The sequence below is a fragment of the Talpa occidentalis genome, unplaced genomic scaffold, assembly GCF_014898055.3.
Source record: "Talpa occidentalis isolate TD23 unplaced genomic scaffold, MPIMG_talOcc4v2.1, whole genome shotgun sequence".
NCBI classification, from domain to species: Eukaryota; Metazoa; Chordata; class Mammalia; order Eulipotyphla; family Talpidae; genus Talpa; species Talpa occidentalis.
This window is the reverse complement of record NW_026555331.1, coordinates 56,423,543-56,429,477: the sequence shown is the minus strand read 5'-3', so window position 1 is coordinate 56,429,477 and position 5,935 is coordinate 56,423,543. Positions and strand designations below refer to the sequence as shown.

The window sequence follows — 5,935 nt, the reverse complement described above, 5'->3', positions numbered from 1 at the left end:
AATTTGAAAAAAAATCCTTAATTTAGACTAACTGGCTCCACCTCCAGTCTTCCCCCATTGCTTCCAAACAACTTCAATCCCCTCCACTCCACATGCTCTGTCTTTGCTTATCATGAGGTGAACAAGTTCAGCCTTTTAGGAGAATGCTCTGGAAAACTTGTGGGCACTATTTACATGCCACTTATTGGGGGAATATGACTATTTCAGCAATAATAAAATGCACAGATAGCAGCATATACATCTCCTTCAAATTTTAAACTATATATAAATTAGATGAGAACCATGAAAAGCATAGAAATGCTGGGCCTCTTGGTGGCCTAGAGATTAAGTCTCAGCACTATCACCATCACAGCCTGAGTTCAATTCCTAGCCACATATGGCACAGCAGACTTCTCCTGTCTCACCCGCAGCTCCCCTCGGCTGTGTATTTCAGTAAATCTACCTATTATGCTTCCCACTCTGTCTGTGGTAAATCCTTTCACCTCCCCCAAACCCCCTGGACCTCTGGCCCACACACCAGGTCTTCTACACACACACACAAAAAAAAAAGTATACAAATGCCACGGTTTTCTGAATACAGCTAAAGTGATCATATGGCAAAATCTTCAAAAGTATAAAAAAATGGATTTTAAAGATTTCCATAAAATACAGGGATGTGTTATATAGTATTTGGTATCTTGTTTAGAATACCAGGATTTGTGTTTCAGTATCTTTCTCCTCCTTAGACTTTAAACAACCAACACAGTATGTTTCCTTAGCATTGTCATTATTCAACGGTAACCATGAGCCTTAACAAAATTCAGAAAATTGGCTCAAAATTAGTGGTTTCCATAAGGGGAGGGGAAGAGGAGTGGGCAATCTGATGAAAGGGGTCAACTGTATTGTAAAGGATAGAATTGAATTTTAGCAGTGAATGTACCATAGGGTATACATATTTATAATATGCACCTGAAACTATATAATGTAATTATGCAATGTTACTTCAATAAAAAATACAATAGAAAAAAGAAAATTGGTTTAGACATGTTCTTTCTCCCTCACTATATAACTGATAGAAGCACACCTCACCATGAGTTACCTGAAGTTACTTTGTAACCCTGAGGGACATTCAGACTTAGGATAAAGTGACAATTTGATAGTAAAGTGCAGAAAAGGGGGTTTAATGTCCTTAATAACATTATTGAGTTCTGAATAAAGCTCCAGAGCTTGACTTATATTTGTGTTTTTCAGTGGCAGAAAGTAATCAACCTTTTTGGTGAAGATGGGTTTCCAATTTTTTGCAGTAACAGCAAAAGTACAGATACCTTCATCCAGAAGAAGATTGAATTATATCTATTAAAAAAATCTACCTTGGGCCTCGCCGGTGGTGCAAAGGGTTAAGACGCAACCTATGAAGCTATCCTCAGCCACTACAGCACAAGTTCAATCCCCCAGCCGGCCAGGGAGCTACCCACATGGCTCAGCAGACCTCTCCTGACTTACCCGCTGCTCCCCTCAGCAGTGTATTTCAGTCAATCTGCCTGTTCTGTTCCCCACTCTGTCTCTGGTGAATCCTCTCACCCCCCACACCTCTGGCCTGTACCCCACTTCTTGTATGCATAAATAAATCTTTAATAAATAAATAAGTAAATAAAAATCTGCCCTGTCATACACTAAATAAAGCATTTTGGGACCAAATTAATTTAATAAAGTACTCAGCACTAGGTCACCAAGGCACTGTGACAAATGAGTAAGTATTATAATTTAGAACATGACACCACACCATTTCTCAGGTTTTTGCCTGCAAAGGATCTTTTTTTTTTTTTAAATTTTTTTTGTCTCTGAACAAAATTGGAACTGAGGATTGGATACAATTTTCTCTTTCATTCAAGGCCCAGATGGCACACTGCAAAAACTTAATTTCTGGTCTCTTGGTAGAAATTTGAGGACTGTCAGCTCTTAAGATTTTAAGTAATTCAGTCAAGTGACTATAGGCACTGTAGGTTTGGGAATTGTGTTGTCTTCAGTTTTGTTGTGGTTTTGTTTCATCTTTAATAACTGCAACATATCTTAATATTCATAGGCCATGCTCAGAAAAAATTCAGCAGGGTGCCCCCCGCCCCACAACCCTGTGTCTGACAACATGGTTTGTTTACAGGACAAGGATCCCCAAGGATAGAACTTTGAGCAGCTGGAGCTTCAGAGAACTGGTGTGATGGAGCTCAGCAGGCATTTGGGAACATTTGGGAATAGCACCATGAGACACTGCCTTGGGGGATGGTTGTCGACAGGAGAATGATAACAAGTGACAGAGGCAGACTGAGGACAAAAAGAAATGTGGGTTGCCCGTGGTCCTCTGGAGAAGTTTTCTGAAGCCCACAGATTTGATTCATAAAGGAATTTTAGGGAGGGGAGGGGTGCAGGGCAGGCAGGGATGCTCCCAGATGCCCCATCTACATGCCCCCAGCCTCCTACATACCCCGTGTAATCCTCAGTACTGTGAATTTGATGACTTTTTCTTCTGCAATTAGATGACACCAATTGGCATGGGTGGCTTTAAGAAAGGAATATTATTTATATAATCTAATGGCCTGAAGTTGGGTGTTTTCTCTGACTGCTTGTAGAAGAGGAAATCAGAGATTTGGAAGCTGAGAAGACTTTAACTCACCATTGCTGGTCTGAAGAAGAAAAGGGCCACACTGGGCCTCCCCAGTGGCGCAGCAATTGAGCACTGGGTTGCGAAGCTGCCCGCAGCCTCTGCAGCGCCGGTTCAATCCTGGGCCACCCAGAGAGGGTCCCACATGGCGCTCAGACCTCTCCTGCCGTGCCCACTGCTTCCCTCCGCAGTGTACTTAGTCTGTCTGCCTGTTCTGCTTCCCCCTCTGGCTCTGGTGAATTCTCTCACCCTCCCGTGCTTCTGACTATACCCAGTGCTTGTATAAATAAATAAATAAAATCTTTAAAAAAAAAAAAGTTGCAACTTCTTAAAAAAAAAAGGCCACACAGAAAGGGATGCAGGCAGGATATAGTTGCTGAGAATAGTCCTAGCTGATAACCAGCAAGGAGACAGAAATCTTAGTCCTGCAACTACAAATACTGAATCATAAGCTTAGAAGTTGCTTTTTTCCCCAGTCTCCAAACAAGAATTCAGTCTGTCTAACAACTTGATTTTGGCCTTGAGCTCATCCTGAACAGACGATCTAGCCATGATGTACTGTATTTCTGATCTATGAAACTGTAGGCTAATAAATGGGTGCTATATTAAGCCTCTAAATTAAGCCACAGCAATAGATAACAAATATCTTTATCAAATCAAAATTGTAAATAAAGAATATTATTTGGGCAGAAATGGTGAAGAATGAATGTGAGTAAGTAGAGCTAAATAGAGGAAACCTACTGAAGAAAAGATCATTGCATAATAAGCGCGCACACATGTCTATTGATTGATGCAACATACAGGTTTTGTTCACCTTATTTGGAATTTTATATTCATTTCTTCTTGTTGGATGACTAAACTAGATGATGGTAGTGATGATGAGCTGACATTTGGTGCTCCACCTCGGGAGCCAATGAATTCTCAGTTGATTATATCAACTGCATTTGTCTTTTTTGCTCTCTTATGGCTTAAGGATTTCTGGGCCTCTGGTTGGTAATTGAAGTTGCAGCTGGACCCACGTTGAGGTGGTTCCTGACCTTGATTCTCATCTCCTTGATTTTCTAATTTTCCTTTGTTGCTGTCCTCTCTAGGCTGTCTTTTGGTGAGCAGGGTCTCTGCAGAATCATGCTCTATGACCCCGTACACATTCTGACTCAGTGATCTACCTTGTTCCCCCACACCAAGGCTGTTGAGACCCTCCATCACTGCTCCCTGAACAGAATGGTGGGAATACTGTGGTTATGCCCTTAGGTATCTGCATGGAGTGAGTAGAAATAGTCCCTTGTGGTAGGGGGGGATGTTGGGCATGACTTTTAGGAGCACTCTCCCAACCCTCATTCCTCTCCTCACTCTCACTATTCTGGTATTCTGTTGGTAATTGGTCAAAAGACCCCTGAGGGGTAAATAGCACCTGTAATGGGTTCCTGTCTTGCCCTGGTCTTGCCCATATTTGCTGCCTTGCCCTGGTACTCCACCATGGCCTCCAGCACTCCTTTCTTCTTCAACAACATCAAACTTCCGAGTCTCTCCATCTCCTGAATTGAGAAGGTACTTCCTGGAGTTAATCTTTATGGCATTCTGGGTAACTCCCTCCTTGCTATCATTCCTGTTGAGGGAACCCCATCCGTTTCTCACATTGAACCACTTCACTGTTTCCAAAACCTTTGTTCTGAGGACACTGTCCCCAGTAATAGGAGTCTCAGATCTGAAGCCACTGTTTATAACATAAAGCCCTGGTAGTGTGCCATGGGCTCAGCCTCACTGCTCGTGGTTGTGGTGATTGTGACTGGGGCAGGCTGTGGCGGCTGTGGTTCCTCCTCAGGTGTGATGGTAATTTTAGCCCAGAGGTGGAGGGGCTCATCAGGGCTCTCTGGAGTCCATTCTCTGCTGCTATTACCCATCTAACTTGAGCTACATTTTTGAGAAGGCAGAAAGATGTAGATTCATTTTTGGCAAATAAATGTGCAGTTGTTCCAGTGCCACTTGTTGAAACAAAGTTTTTCATTCCCTACCAACTTTTCTTGAAAGTAGCCTGCTAGTATATTAGTGTATTTTTTTCTAAAAATAAATCCCCTTTTAAACCTAGGATACAGGTGGGCATTTCATATAAGGACCCATCAATGGTGTTGTTTTATTAATTTCTCTTAAAAAGGGACTATTAGCTGGATCAGTGGTATGACATCATTTTGCAAATAGAAAAGCTGACACAGAGGAAGGAATCTCCCTTGCTCACCCCACAAAGTCCATAACAGAGTGAGAATCCCATTTACTGTCTCTGTGGCCTGCTCACCTCAATGCCTAATGCATGAGAGTTACCTATTTTTACTCTGTCACTCATAGAGCAATGAAGGGGATGCATGCAGGATTCTCTTGGTACTGCATTAAGGAAATGCGTACGGACTCCATTTTTCAAAATTGACCTTGCTCCCAATGTGAGTAGAAGCCCTGGGTTGCCCAGTTCCAAGGAGTATAAAGCTCACATTTTATCATGGAGGGAGGCATTCCATAATTAGTCTTTGTGCCATAAAAGCAAAAAATATGAGTCCTGTTCCCTTTCCTCCTTTTGGCAGTAGTGTTAACAAAAAGCAAACACTCTAAATTATGAGCCTGAATTAGAGTTGAGGGGGAACATTAGGTGCATACCTTAAAATATCATGCTTATTTTTGTGCAAATGATTCTTCAAAAAGTGAAAACTAAAATTAATTCTGGGAAGCTGGGAAATTGGTAGGTCCTTAAACCAAATCACAGATAATTTCAGAAACAGTTAGACATGCTTAAATCAAACTCTTGCAATCCTGACTTAAATATTATCCTGCCAAACTAAAGACAGTGCTACTAATTATTACAATTATTTATGTATGCCTAAAAAAAAAGTTGTATGAGGAATTCATTGATTCCTCAAAAGGATGGTCTAGAATTTGTGGAACTGTGTACCAACCTTTTCAACTTTGTAGTCTAAACTTCCTGTAGACTTGCCTGATCCAACGGCTTCTCCAGGGGCTCTGACCAATGCTGCTGCTACGCTCAAGGTCCAATATAGCCAAGAGTCTAACTTCCATATAGCTGGCCTTGAGGTCCCAAAGCAATTGGTTCAAACATGTGTTGCTTTACAAGTTGTTCCTATGTTGACTCCAACAACTACTTTGGAAAAACTATGACTCAGAAGGAGAAACTTTCAATAAAAGACATCATTAATTTTAATTCATAGGAAATTTTTCACTTAAAATACAGCTAACTGAATCTGTTGACATGATGTTTTTTCTAAGTGTTGTATTACCTTTCTCTTCGTTCCTGGGTGA

The 5,935-nt window shown here is 41.3% G+C and overlaps 1 pseudogene; it reads right to left on the bottom strand.

Moving 5' to 3' along the window:
- Nucleotides 1–3,556: 3,556 nt before the first annotated feature.
- LOC119249761 (Y-box-binding protein 1-like) lies at nt 3,557–5,695 on the bottom strand (annotated as a pseudogene).
- Nucleotides 5,696–5,935: the final 240 nt, after the last annotated feature.